Source organism: Callospermophilus lateralis, chromosome X (genome assembly GCF_048772815.1).
Source record: "Callospermophilus lateralis isolate mCalLat2 chromosome X, mCalLat2.hap1, whole genome shotgun sequence".
Taxonomy (NCBI): domain Eukaryota; kingdom Metazoa; phylum Chordata; class Mammalia; order Rodentia; family Sciuridae; genus Callospermophilus; species Callospermophilus lateralis.
The window spans coordinates 82823958-82839155 of NC_135325.1; the positions used below are offsets into that span (position 1 = coordinate 82823958).

A 15198-nucleotide genomic window follows, 5' to 3' on the forward strand; every position below is an offset into this window, starting at 1 on the left:
GCCCCAACCTCCCTTGTTTTGGGTTAGCATCCACAAATCAGAAAGAACATTTGGTCTTTGGCTTTTGGGGATTGGCTTATTTGATTTAGCATGATATTCTCCAGTTCCATCCATTTAAGAAGGACCCACTGTATCTGAGAATAGTTTGTCCATTGCTGGCCTCTTTTTTTTTTTTTTAGAGAGAGAGAGAGAGAGAGAGAGAGAATATGAATTTTTAATATTTATTTTTTAGTTCTCGGCGGACACAACATCTTTGTTTGTATGTGGTGCTGAGGATCGAACCCGGGCCGCACGCACACCAGGCGAGCGCGCTACCGCTTGAGCCACATCCCCAGCCCCATTGCTGGCCTCTTTACAAGACTCCAGAACCTCCTCCTTGATCTTATCTCTCTTGTCTAGCTTGTCCAGAGAAGGAGCTCCTCTCATGACACCTAAAAGCAGGGATATCTGGGAACAGCTTTAGCTCTACTCTTACTGATATTAACTATCACCTGCTTACTAAGCCACCTTAAATGAAAGTATAATCTAAATAAAGTACCCTTAAACAAATGCAGCCTCTAGGCAAATTCCCCTGTTCTAATGCACATTTCAGATTGCTATACCTAAGCCACTATTGCATAAAAATGGCTACAATCCCCCCCCCCCCCATATTCCCTACAATCTATACATGGAAACTTTTTTGCCTGGTAAATGTCTCAGAGCAGACATTCCTAGATCAATGAGTGCTCACATTTCTTCATCTAAGGGCCTTCATGGCTGGGCTTAATGCCTGCATCAGCCAACACATCTGTTCCCCTCCCCTTAAGAGTGTTTCCCTTAGTATCTCAGCACTTAGTCCCAAATAGAAAGGAGAGGAGAACAGACTTTACCCATTATGGGGTGGGGGACTAAAGTAAAGTAACCTTCCCAGAGCAGACACCATATCTTATACCCCTTCTTAACCCTCCTTCACTCTTTATTTACACCACAAGGTGGGCAGGAGGCTGATAGTAGTAAGAATTCACTCCATCCTTGTGGGGAGACTGACTGCCAATTCCCTTCTGTCAGCACTAAATAGAAGTTCTGCAGTGGGAGCTCTGGCCTCTCCTTTCCTGCTCCTTTGAATCTCCTATGCTGAGCTAGCAGCAACCACACTATGGCCTGCTGAGCTCCTCAACTCTATTAGGGCCAGCTTGGAAGGGGCACAAAGAAAGAGGTTTGCCTAATTTTGGTCTGTGCAGATATGGTAGCAGTAATTCTTTTAACCAGGTGCAACCACAAAACGAATCATATCACACATCAAGATGTATCACAACCCACCCACTAATTGCATACACACACACACACACACACACACACACACACAAAATTTAATGAGAAGCTATTGTGGTGCAAAGTTAGTGAGAGCATTTAAAGTTGCCAAATATTATCACAGAGAAGATATGCCAATATGTTGAAAAAATTGAATTTTCTTTAGAGGAATTGCCAAGAGCTTAATAGAATCTCCCATTATGCATTCTTTTTTTTCTGAGCAGTGTAGCATAATGCAAAGAGCAAGCCTCTGTTCTTGTGTGTTTCTCAGCTTACTATCTGGGTAGTTTGGGGAATGTTATTTAAATTCTGAGTCTCACTTTCATTATCTGTAAAATGGGGATGACAATAATGTTTTCCTTGTGGGATAAAAGACAGGTAATATACGTATTACTTATTGCAGTGAGGGAGAATGCACACCATGGGAAATCATGTGGTACCTCAATAAGAGGGTGCTAGGAATGACTTATTTTAGGATTTAGATTTGTCTTAAATAATTTGGGGGAGGGCCAAAGGAAGTAAGGCTTTTTTCTGGATTGGATGCTGTTAGGAAGCAGGGTAGTTCTATAATTGGGGGTTCAATAAACCTCATCTATAGGAAGGGGATATTAAAGCAGAAATAAAGATGTAATTAAAGAAGTAACAGTCATTCATATTAACCACAATAGGGGGAGTTTGGTCATGTCTATAACTTAGTTACTATTTGTTTTGTCTGTGTTCACATCTGATTACACAATGGTGTTCATTTGTCTTAATCCTCCATGGTCATAGAGTGACCTTGTCTAATGTTGATATTCTGTGAAATTATTTAGCAGGAGAACAGCACGGCACAACTGGTAGGACCAGACTAGGCCCTACTTCTTAGGGGCTGCTTGTGTTTTTCTTAGGACCTCCCTTATAGCTGAGGGCAGGCAAAGTCAGACTGTGAGTCAGCCATAGCCAAATCTTCACCTTTTCCAAGATTTCATTTAGAGAATGTAGTCTGTAGTAAGGCTAGAATTGGTCTGTTCTGCCCATTTTATTGCAGGACTATCTGAATCCTCTAATATGACAATGGTTATTTGAAACTGGACAGGACATGTTAGCCAACTATAAAGCTCAACAACTATCAGAAATGAAATCATTATTAGTCCAGGAAACAAATGACTTTTTAAATTTTTCACTTGTATTTTTTTTATCTTATAGGATATAGACATAGCAGGAAGTATTTGTGATGGCATATAATCCCCTTGATTAGTTAAGAGGAAATCAAGGGTAATGTGATTGTTCATAACAAAGCTTGCTTTTGAATTTAGAATATTTTGATGGGCTTTCACAATAGAGGTTATGACTGGTACTAGAAGTCAGAAGCAAGTTTGACATAATTTTTGCCAGTTATATTTTTCCTAATGTGGGAATCCCAGTTTGTGGAGTATACATGAAGAGGCAATCAGTCATCCCTTTTGAGAATTCTCCAAAGTAGTCTGTGTGTGTCTCATTCAGGAGGTCGTTGGGTGATTTGGGATAATTTTTTAAACTTATACTAATTGTTATATATGACAGCAGAATGCATTTCAATTCATATTACACATATAGAGCACAATTTTTCATATCTCTGGTTGTGCACAACATAGAGTCACATCATTTGTGTCTTCATACATGTACTTAGAGTAATGATGACCCTCTCATTCCACCATCTTTCCTACGATTTGAGGATAATTTAAAAAATTAAAGAAGCATGATCTTTTTGGAGGAATGGTAGTTTTAAATATCAGAAAGTAAGGCTTTGTTCTGGCTTATTCTGGATTTCCTATGTTCATATATGAATATACCACAGTGAATCTCCACATCATGTATAATCACAAGAATGGGATTCTAATTAAAATAAGATATACTTCATGTATATATAATATGTCAAAATAAACTCTGCTGACATGTATATCTAAAAAGAACAAATTTTAGCTGGGTGCAGTGGTGCACACCTGTAATCCCAGTGGCTCAGGAGGCTGAGGCAGGAGTATCACGAGTTCAAAACCAGCCTCAGCAAAAGTGAGACACTAAGCAACTCAGTGAGACCCTGTCTCTAAATAAAATACAAAATAGGGCTGGGGATGTGGCTCATTGATCAAGTGCCCTGAGTTCAATCCCTGGTACCAAAAAAAAAAGAATTAAATTTTTTTAAAAAATAAAAGTCTCTAAAATTATTCTAAACACACAGGCTAGGATGTGGCTGGCATTGATAGCTGATATCCACATATTTTTGGTAACCAGCAGGACACAGATTATTTTGAGAGGAAAAGTATCATTTATTACAAGGGGAGTGAATCCATTTTTGTGTCCCTCTAAGTTAACCAAAATTAAAAAAAAATAGTTGTAGATGGACACGATGCCTTTATTTCATTTAGTTTTATAAGGTACTGAGGATCAAACCCAGTGAGTGCCTCACACATGCTAGGCAAGTGCTCTACCACTGAGCCACAACCCAGCCCCAGTTAACCAAAATTTTTAGTAGAGGTAAACAATTCCTGCAAAGTGGGCTGAAATGTCTCTGAAGGTCTATGCAGGATATGAATTCCCTAATAGAAGTAAGCAATTGTGGATTTTTTCTTCTTCAAGTAAATTAAGAGGCATGATTGGATTTAGAGGATCCCAGAGATGGTGTGAAAGGGGAAGCAGTAATTTTTCATAGGTTAGGCAACTAGCTGAAAAGTATTAAGAGTTTTTTTTTGTTGTTGTTGTTAATAGAAGAGTTTTCATTGGCTGGGTGTGGTGACACATGTCTATAATCCCAGAGGCTCAGGAGGCTGAGGCAAGAGCATCATGAGTTCAAAGCCAGCCTCAGCCATTTAATGAGGCCCTGAGCAACTTAGCCAGACTCTGTCTCTAAATAAAATATAAAAAAGGACCGGGAATGTGGCTCAGTTTTTAAGCACCCCTGGATTCAATTCCCAATACAAATTTTAAAAAAAGAAGAAGAAGAATTTGCCCAGCATGGGGAACCATCAAGTCTAGTGGTGATCTAGAAATAAGATAATTGAAGTTTTTACGTGTTGTGCTATTGTTATTATAGCTCTTAGATGAAAGAGCTATGCTTTAGCTACTAAATCTAATGAAAGACAGAAATAAGCAATATACTTCTGACCATTTAGTACCCTTAACACCTACACAGGAACTTCATGAACAAAAAGGGAAAAAGAGTTTGTGAATCCTGAAAAAAATTTTAATTTGTCCAGTTATTTTAATACTGAGATTGATAGACAGTTTTCATAGCAGTTGACTTAACTAAAAGTTGGAGAAATTTAATTTCTCCTATTTATTCTAAGAAGCCGTTATTCTCATTGCCATTTCTTTTGGCAATAAGATGCAAGCACAAATCTTTGGGTAACTTAATGGCCAATTTAGAAGACCCCAAAGATAGTTGAAGCATAAATGGTTTCTTAATAATGTTACTATTCTACATTTAGATAAAGTAAAATTAAGACTAACTGTTAGAAGGAACAAGGTAGAAGACATATCTGTATCTCAAGCAAGAGAATTTATAGTAAACATTGTAAAGTCACTCAGCAATAAACAATGTCTATTAGGAAATTAGCTTTTGTTTAAAAGTAAAGACCCCTTTAAAAAGTGATTTCAGAATATGTCTAAAAGCTCTGGGAGTTAGTAGAATAATTTGGTGCCAAAAAGAAATCTCTACTAATCTGGGCAAAAAATAACCTGGTTACTCTAAAGAGAAAAGAATCAAATTCAAACCTTACTCTTTTGACACATTATCCATGTATAGGAAAATATTACTGATATACCTTTATATGCAATACACAGATATATAAATGTAGAACAGATTATAATCATAAGCTTTTAACTACAACTTTAAATATAATTAATGTTAGTATGTTAAATGAATAAAACTCTCATATTAATCATAAGAATAAACTATAACAACTTTCTTTATAAGGAAGCTGCAAATAATGTCTAGTTTCTTGTATATATATTTTTTCTTATTGTACTGACCATTTTTATTCATTCTTAATTCTTATTTTTAATCAAAGTAATCAACTTTTCTTCAAACGTAAGAGAAAACTAGAGTGTATTAGATAAAGGATTGTTTAACTATGTTTTCTCCACAAATAATTATTTACTCTCATTTTAATAGTTTTAGAAGACAAAATATATATAAAATATTATCCAAAAGCTTTTACACATTTTCTTAGTTGATTGCCATTAAAAAATCTGTATAAATCTAAGTGTATCTGTTTTCTTTTTTCTGAACTTTCTAGATATTCCAAGATTATAATTACTTAGGTCTAAAGTCTTAATTTTAACTGAGAATCAAGAAATTACAATTGGGTCACCATATGAAACAATGTTTACAACAGCATTATGTACAAATTGAAACAATGCAAGTTATATCAATAATTAAAGAATAAATTAAAAGGAAAAAATTGTAATTTGGGTTGAAGTTGTGGCTCAGTGGTAGACCATTGCCTAGCACATGTGAGGCACTGGGTTTGATCCTCAGCACCACATAAAAATAAATAAAGGTATTGTGTCCATCTACAACTAAAATTTTTAAAAAATTACAAGTTAATTAACACACTTAATTCTTGTGATTTATGGCATTGTAAGAATTTTATAAAATTAAACCCTTCCAATGATATCCCCTGTTATGATTCCATTAATTGAATACAATATCATGTATATAATTTAATTTTAAACAAGTTATGGAAAGAGTGGTAATTTAATTCATAAAACCAATGTGGGAAATTAAAGAAGTTTGAATTATGAGAAATTTAACAAAACAAAGAAGTGTTCTAATACTCTGAATCACACCCAAATTCTGCTTGTGCCTTGGAATTAAAGCCTCTTCTTATTTTCTTTTTTTAAATATTATTTCTTAGTTTTAGATGGACACAATATTTTTTTATGTGGTGCTGAGGATTGAACCCAGAACCTCATGCATGATAGGTGAGCGCTCTACCACTTGAGCCACAACCCCAGTCCTTATTTTCTTATATCCATAGTAACAAGGTGATTATGTAAATATACTTTTACCTGCACACAAAAGTAAAACAGTTTCCCTATTGTAATGTATGTCTAAAAACAACAAATTTTAAAAAGTAAAACAGTTTAATAACTTAAAAACATTTTAATAACTTAAACATTTTTAGATATGTTTGATTTTTATCTGGATGAAATATTTCTAGAGTGTATGCAAGACAACTGAGTTTTTGATCAGCTAATCTTTAAAGTTTCACAAGACAGGGAAAAAAGAGAGGAAAAGGAACAGAAAAAAAATGTGCACAAAACAGAAGAATAAGTTAGCTACAGTCAAACATGCAATTACCACTGTAAAAAACGAGTCATGGGGCTAGGGATGTGGCTCAAGCGGTAGCGTGCTTGCCTGGCATGCGCGGGGTGCTGGGTTCGATCCTTAGCACCACATAAAAATAAAATAAAGATGTTGTGTCCCCGGAAAACTAAAAAATAAATATTAAAAAATTCTCTCTCTCTCTCTTAAAAAAAAAGGAAAAAAAAAAAAAAAAAACTAGTCATGTTTCCTCTATGAGAAGAAGATGGCTACCATGTAGAAATACAGACTTTGAGAGAGATTGACATGAAAGAGTGGCATATAGCTGAGTTTGACCTAACATGGGTCCTTGACAGTTTTATCAGACTATATAATTAAAAAGGCAGCCAGCATTTATTAATTTTTAAAGTATGGAAACGTAAGAAGCGATATCTCCTACATTAAACATAATGATCTCTTGTAGACCAAAAAGACCATCTCCTAGTGGGGGTTTCTTTTGCTTTTTGTTCTAAAGTACCTCTTTGGTTCATGTCCAAATCTCCCCCAAAGTGCCTACTGCAATTTTAAATTGTCCCTGGTGAAATTGTGCCAGTCAGAGGGATAAACGTACAAGTTAGCATTGTGGTGAGAAAACATGAGGGAAGCAGCTGTTTAGCCTGGAAGAAGTGTATTTTTAGACAGAGAACACCCCAGGAGAACTCAAAAATCTATAAAGATGGTGGTGGTGAACTTTATATTTCTAGAGCTTGACCAAAGGCCAATCATTGCTGATCAGGGCCAGATAAAACCCTCTGATTCTGGGTAGATGAAACTAAAGAAAACAGTTCTCAGGGACACAAAGACAATATTGAGAAGCCTCTGTAAGGTTTTTTGTTTGTTTGTTTTCTGTGGTGGTAGGGATTGAATCCAGAGCCTTGTGCATTTGAGGCAAGCACTTTACCAACTAATCCCTAGCTCATCTGTAAGGTTTTGAAATGATTACATGAGGCAAAGTTCCTCCAAAGGACATGATCTGAGGAGACCATTTGAACTCCTCAGTTACCAGGGACAGCTCAAGGACAAGCTTATTGAATCTATGTCTATCCTTTCCCTATAGACTTTTCCTTTTATAAACCAACATCATCAAAGACATTAGACAAGCAAACAGAAGATAGAAAAGTGTATTATAAACCTAAAAAAGTGTTTTGCCAAGGATCCATATGAATCAGATAAACAAAAATTCCCCAAGGGACCTCATTTCTAGGAAAAAAGTCCAAAGCTAAAGAGTTTCAGTGAAGTCTAACATGAATTCAGTGTGAACTTACCTCCCAGATATGGACAGCCTGGCATCTTAAAGAGGTAGATAGAAGGAGTTTCAGATATGATCATTATTACTAAGTAGAAGATCTGGGTCCAAGCTAGTGAGGACTTCTTCAGGGTGAAGATTCCATGAACCTCCATTTCTATCAATGCCCTCCAGCCAAAGACCACAAGAAGCACACCTTTGCTTGACCCAGCCATGCTTATTGTTTGTTGCTGTGAGGGAAAATGCAGAGTGGGGAACAGTGGGGTTGTTTCTCTTTGCTGCAAGGAGAAACCCAACTTGATCAGCCCAAGGTGTATTCCTGGTGGACTTTGGCTGACAGGCATTGTTAGCACATTCTGGCTTCTGCTGCTTACTAGCTATGTGACCTTGGGTAAGTCACTTGAGTTCTCTGATACTCAGTTTGCTCATCTGTAAATTGGACATAGGAATAGTACTCATTTCTTTGAATTGATAGAAGACCGAGAAGTAAAAATCATTTAAAAATAAAACAAAAGTGTGATAGCCAGGCCATCTTTAAAGTTGTTCCTAGACTAAACAACTCAGGAATTCAGTGGTCTAGAGCTTCTGGAGGTCTGTGATCTTGCTGCACACACTGAGCTCTGTTTTGTTCACTCTGGAGCAATCCTAAGGGAGAATCTTCAGCCTGCCTTTTCACAGGGTCAGAGAGTCCTCTACCTGGTAGCAATTTCTCTGGCCCCCATACCTAGAATATTTGTTCTTTAATTGTCTGTAGTACATAGTAGCATTTTCTGATATATTCTTTCTGCTGTAATACCCTTGTGTAGTTTGAAGCACACTAGATTCAGATTTAGAAGACTAGGCTTGAATCCAAGCTCTCTTGGTTCTAGCAGTGTACTTCAGAAGACTCAGTTTGGTAATGTGTGAAATGGGTATAATAACCTGACCTCATATATTGTAGGATAAACAGTGATCATGTTTGTATGAGAGGAATATAGTGACAAAATGATTATTTCATCAGTTGACATCAAGGTCTCTATTATGATGGAACAGTCTTTTTAAAGGAAAATAACCCTGATAAGCCAACCCAGGGAAAGAAAGAGAATCTTTGATGGAAAGGAATTAAATATAGCACATATGGAGCTAATCTTTTTTCATAAGAAAAGGGCATGAACATGAATTTAGGATGATCCAGGGAAGAAAGGGGAGGAAATGGGAGAAGGATCAAGAGTGGGTCCACAGAAAGAATTTGGAGTTTGCAGAGAAATTCCAAGTGACAATGTAGCCCAAAACCTCAATTTTTTTTTTTTTATTTTGGAGACAGGGCCTCACTATGTTGCCATGTGTGGCCTCAAAACTCTTGATCCTCCTGTTTTAGCTTCCCAAGTAGCAGGAATTACAGGGATGCACTATCATGCCTGGCCGCCAAGGACTTTAAAATACTGAAACATCTAGTCGTCAGTTTTTCATTATTTCTGTTACTATAATATATGTCCTCTTCATCTACCCAAACCTGGATAAAATCCTTTGACTTGCACAAATCCTTCCTATGAGTAGTTGTTTTCATTTTTTTAAATTAGAAATCAGGAAAGAAAGACAGTGTTCACTCTCTCCTGATGTAGTGTCACAAAAAAATAGGAAGAAGAGAGTGGCCATGAAAGATGAATGGTAAAACCAGAAGTTCATTAGGAGCCCAGATTCAGAACCATATGGGATGGTGTGCCCTTCAGAATTTTCAGAAATCTTTTTTTTTTCCTTTTTGTACTAGGGATTGAACCCAGGGGTGCTTAACCACTGACCCACATCCCAGCCTTTATATAATGTGTGTGTGTGTGTGTGTGTGTGTGTGTGTGTGTGTGTGTGTATAATTTAGAGATAGGGTCTCACTGAGTGCTTAGGGCCTCACTAAGATCCTGAGACTAGATTTGAACTTTTGATCCTCCTGCCTCAGCCTCCAGAGCCACTGGGATTACAGGCATGTACCATTACGCCTAGCCAGAAATCTTAAAGAAGACACTATACTTCCTTTATAAGGGATGGGTGGGATGGAGGCTTGAGCTAATTTGAATTTGAAAGGACAGGTAGCCCCTCTGCTAACATCAGCTTATATGTACACTTAGGGCAAGGCCAAGCACAATGTTAATGTTAATGTTAGTTTTGTCATGATCTCTGTTGGTTAATATATCTAATATGTTTTCCAATGAGGCTGTCAGATCTCTCCAGCAAGGACTGTGTCAAGGGACCATCCCATTCTCTATATTCCTCTCAATATCTGACAAAGTGCTGGATACAGCATAAGAAGGAAAGAGAAAAGAAAGGAGAAAGATCAGGCTCTAACTATTAACAACAATTTCCACTTAACTGTGCTATTCCCCAGGCTGAGGTGGGAAATAAACCCAATATGGCTGACCACAAAGCCCGAAACCTTAACTAATGTGCATTCTGCAGCTTGCCTCAGGACTTATTGCCCCAGATGATCTTCCTTAGATCAAAGCATGATAAGGAGCCTAGGGCAGGCCCATAAGATGAAGGAATTGGGGGCTGAATGCAGAGTGGAAGGTATGTCCATAGGGAACATGATTTCTTGTTTGAGGTTTTCCCAGAATCTCTCCTGGCTCTGTCCCCGGAAGCCAGCTTGACTTGCCATGGCCTGCTGACTGCCCTTGTCTATAGGGTGGCCAGTTTAACAAATCAAAATACAAGGCACCCAGTTAAATATGACTTTCAGATAAACAATGAACAGTTTCTTTAGTATAATATGTTCCATCTAGTATTTGGGGCATACTTATCCTAAACAATTATTTATTGTTTATGTGCAATACAAATATAACTGGGGTGGCTAGAGTTGTGGCTCAGTGGTAGAGCACTTGCCTAGCACATATGAGGCACTGGGTTCCATCCTCAGCACCACATAAAAATAAATAAATAAAATTAAGATATTGTGTCCATCAAATATAACTGGATGTCATCTATTTTATGTGGGAACCCTACTTGCCTAGGCATGATCTTTCAGAATGGAGAAATTGGGGCTTTTGAAAGCTCCCATACAGTAGCTTCAGCTCAGGGGAATTGAACACCTGCTATTGCCTGTAGCACTTGACACAACTGCTTCAGTACAAGGCTTAGTGCTGTACTCTAACACTGTACTCTAGCATATGCTGACTATTTTGTCCCGATTTTTCCAAGACTTGTCCAGTTTTAGCACTGAGAGTCCCATAACTTGAGAAAACTATTCTGGGCAAACTGGCACAGTTGGTCACCCTAGTGATGGATATATCTGGAGGAGCTGGAGCTGTCTAGGGAAGACAACACATTTATGCCAAAACTACTAGGTGAGTCTCAAAGAGTTTCAGTATTTCTTCCACTTCCTAGGCTCCATTTTAAAAGTAGGCCGGTTGAAGGAAATCTAGAAATATGATATCTGAGACGTGTTAGTTCTAGAGACCTCTACATTTTAGCCTTTGTTTGTTAAATATTTATCAAACATTTCAAGAACTGCTCTGTCACCACCCCCACAGGTTGTTATGATTATAATTGTTATTGTACCTTAACACAGACACTGTGCTATTAATTTTATGTACATTATTTTATGTAATATTCTCAATACCCTTGTGAGGTCACCACTATTCTTATATCTTTTTTTAGGAATGAAAATTGGAGACTAGAGAAGTTAAATCAGTATCCAAAGTCACAGACCTGGCATTTGGTAAAATTGATTGCCCATCTCTGGTGTATCTGACTTCAGAGTCTGTATTTTTTTTCTCAGTAATGGGGAATGACCCAGGGACTCATGCATACCAGGGAAATGCTCAATAATTGAGTCACATCCCCAGTCCCTAAGTTGCTCAGGCTGACCTCAAACCTGCAATCCTCCTGCCTCAGCCTCCCAAGGAGCTGGTAATATAGGTGGGTGCTCCCATACCCAGCTCAGTGTCTGTGTTCTTAATCACTATGTACCACTGCTTATGGAGAGCTCTGATCATCTGGAAGACCTACTTGATGTCTAGCTAAAATCCTTCATGCTGCAGTTCTTACAGCTTTTGTATTGCTCAGTTATTAGTGGAGAGAGGCTAGCTACTTCTAGGAAACCCAGGAAAACGAATCTCTCCAAACTCAGCTTTAACAGAGGTATCCAGCCCCACAGCAGCCTCCACCAGTCAGCTCTATGTTGCCCTTTTTGAAGAAATTTGAGAACATCTGATATCTTCTGGCTTATAGCTTAGGTTCAGTGGCTCTCCTGGAAGACAGTTCCTTGAGGGGGGTCTCTTAGGCAAAGAAATGAAGGTCACAGTGGTAGAGTCATGGCAGAGAAGATATCCCAGTTGGGGTTTGTTTTTATTTCTGAAAATTTCTGCTGTGGGCATGGAAGAGAGGCTGCAGGGAGCTGCTGCCACTGTACCCTTTGAAATCTTTCCAAGAACTGCTGGATTCTGCCTGTGGAAATAATTGCAATGCTTTAGAAATTTTGAAGGATTTTCAAGGATAACCCAAGGAGCGTGTAAAACCCTGTTTGGAGGGTCCTCCAGGGGAATCGCTTCTTAGACTTTATGGTTTTGGATTAATTGTGCTTAAAAAAAGAAAGCATTTTTCTCTGAGGGCCAGGGTGCTCACGGCCTAGGAAGGGATAGGCCTGGGTGGAGGATGCATTAGCCCCTCCCTATGGTGGGGGCTGGGGATAGGCAGTGGCTCAGCAGAGCCTGCAGAGGCCTTAGCTCCAGGGCCCAGTGCCCCTCATGACCTCCTGGTTTCACACAGAGAATCCTGCAGTAATGGAGCTCCTCAGGCAGGAATAGTTGAAGGGTGGGAGCTCATCAGCCCAGAGCCTGCCCCATCCTACAGATGGAGCATGTCTGCCCTCCTTGTGCCAAGATATGGGTTGCCACTTGGGTCCTTGCTGGTGGGAGAGTAGCTGCCTAGTCCTGGCCCAGGGTTTGGCTGGGGCTGGGGGGAGGAAAGGGGAAACAAAGTCTCCATGTGTGAGATATTTGCTAGGAGCTCCAGCAACAGGATCTGTTCTTAGTTTTATCTAAACTGTAACTCTCAGCAGGAACAACCAAGGTTTCCCTTCCTTATCCATTCTGGTTGCTGGCACTGTTTTCTGAGGAATGGACCTCAGCCTCTGGGTTAGACAATCTGCTCCACAGCCTCCCTAGCCTTCAGTGGAAGTATCACAGCCCCAAGTGACACCTTCAACCGGCTAAGAAGCCAGAGGCTTGGCCTGGTTTCTCTCAAAGGGGATGTAAACTTTGATGATGATGATGATGGTGGTGGTGGTGATGATGAAGGAGGAAGAGGAGGATGAGGAGGGGGAATCACATCTCTGAAGTGGCTGCCCATGGCTACAGCTCTGAAAGGAAGAGGTCTGGCAGCTGCCAGAGCCAGACCCTGTAGGGGCACACGTAGCCCTCAGTGTATGTAGAGACAGTAGAGGAGCAAAAAGGGGACTTGTTACCCTGGAAGTCTGCCTTGTTGGGCAGAGACCCTTTTTAACTTTTAAGACCACATGTCTTTTCTTCCCACAGGGCTAATGCAACCATTTTTCCCCATCCAGCTGTGCCTCAGGAAGAGGTTCCTGGGAATCCCCTCCTGTGTTTCAAACTAGGCAGTGTTTCAGAGACACAGAAAGCAATGGGCAGTATGAATAGTATGTGTGGACAGTGGAGGCTGGCTAACCTGCCACAGTGAGGGATTTACTGTCAAGAGCCACTTGAGATCAGTGGAACAGCCCCAGAGAGCCTACAGACTGATGTCCCTCAACCCAGCCTGAAGGATTTTTCATGAGTGTTTTTTCAATAGACCACACAAGAAATGCATATAATTACAAATTACAACTGTACTAAAGGGCATAGAATGAAAAATCTCCCTCCTACTCTAAATCCCCAACCTTTTCCCAGAGTAGCTGGTCTTAGCCGGCTATGTGCATTCTCCCAGAAATATCACATTTCTCTTGGACATGTTTTTCCTTTCTTCTGAGTGAGTCTGAATCTTAACTTTAATGGCTCCACTTTTCTGACCTCCTGTTCAACCATACACAAAGTAGAGAAAACAGGATAATAAACCCATGTACCCATCACCTAGCTTTATCAAAATGTGGCCAATGTTATTTCATCTAACCTCAAAACTAAAATTTTCTGAAAAGGGAAAATTCCAGGTCTCATGACATTTCACCTATAAATATTTCTCTATGCATCTCTAACTAATACAGACCCCCCCCCATTTTTTAGTTGTAGTTAGACACAATACCTTTATTTATTTTTATGTGGTGCTGAGCATCAAACCCAGCGCCTTGCACATGCTAGGTGAGCACTGTACAACTGAGCCACAACCCCAGCCCTGATACAGACCCTTTTTAAAGAAAGGAATCCTAGCTGGGTACAGTGGCACACACCTATGGTCATACCTACTCTGGAGGCTGATTCAGGAGGATCATTGCAAGTTGGAGGCCAGCCTCAGCAACTGAGCAAGACCCATCTCAAAATTTAAAAAATAAAATGGACTGGGAAGGTTATTCAGTGGTAAAGCACCCCTGGGCTCAATTCCTAGTACCAACAATTTTTTAAAAAAATTAAAAAGTAATTATGATTGCTATTATCACAGCTAACATATAACAAAAATCATTTGTATTATTTAATCTTTACTGAATTTCCCTGATTTGTAATCCCACTGATCCTACAAACTATATGCAACTTACTGCTCTCCTGGATTTCAAACATGGGCCTCCTACTTAGCCTGAGAAATATAGAGGGTTGGAAACTTGGACCATAGCAGCCTGAAGCCTGCCCTTCCCCCACTTCCCAACTCCTGCTGCTGTCCAGGCCCAGCCTCTGTATTTAAGCATTCTTTCAGAGCACCAATCTTCCTGGCAACTTCTAAGCAATAAGGGTCTGAAGAGAGGTATTTTCTAGAGGTGTTTCTTTCCCTTGACTACTAGTAGGCACCCCATTGGTCAAGTGAAAAAAAGATATCATTGGCCCCCTGAAGTTAGGCAAGTATTTGACAGGCAAGGTAAGTATTTGACAGGCAACATCTCTGTGTTCAGAGATCATATCAAACAAGAGGCCTCTCTATAGGGCCACCCTGTCAGAGCTGGCCAAGTTTTCATGGTGACGGAGGTGGGTTATGTGGTCAACTGGTTTCTCTATACTACTGGTAGCTATTTGGTACTCCTCCGGTGCTCTTTCTTGAGTTTATTAATCTGATTATTTTGGCTTCCAGGCTACTCTTTACTCTATCCCCAAGCCATGAACATCTTCCCCTTACAAATACATATCCTATTCACCAGCTACCCCCATCTACCCTGGTACTGCTCCTTGAATCTTCAGGAGAGGCAGAAGGACACCTCCCCACATTTCAGGCTAGC

General features: G+C 39.4%; 1 protein-coding gene across 4 annotated transcripts in view; it reads left to right on the plus strand.

Moving 5' to 3' along the window:
• The window catches only part of Plp1 (proteolipid protein 1), a 65591-nt gene that overhangs the window by 31158 nt on the left and 19235 nt on the right, over nt 1-15198 (plus strand). The gene's annotated exons all lie outside the window — the stretch shown is intronic.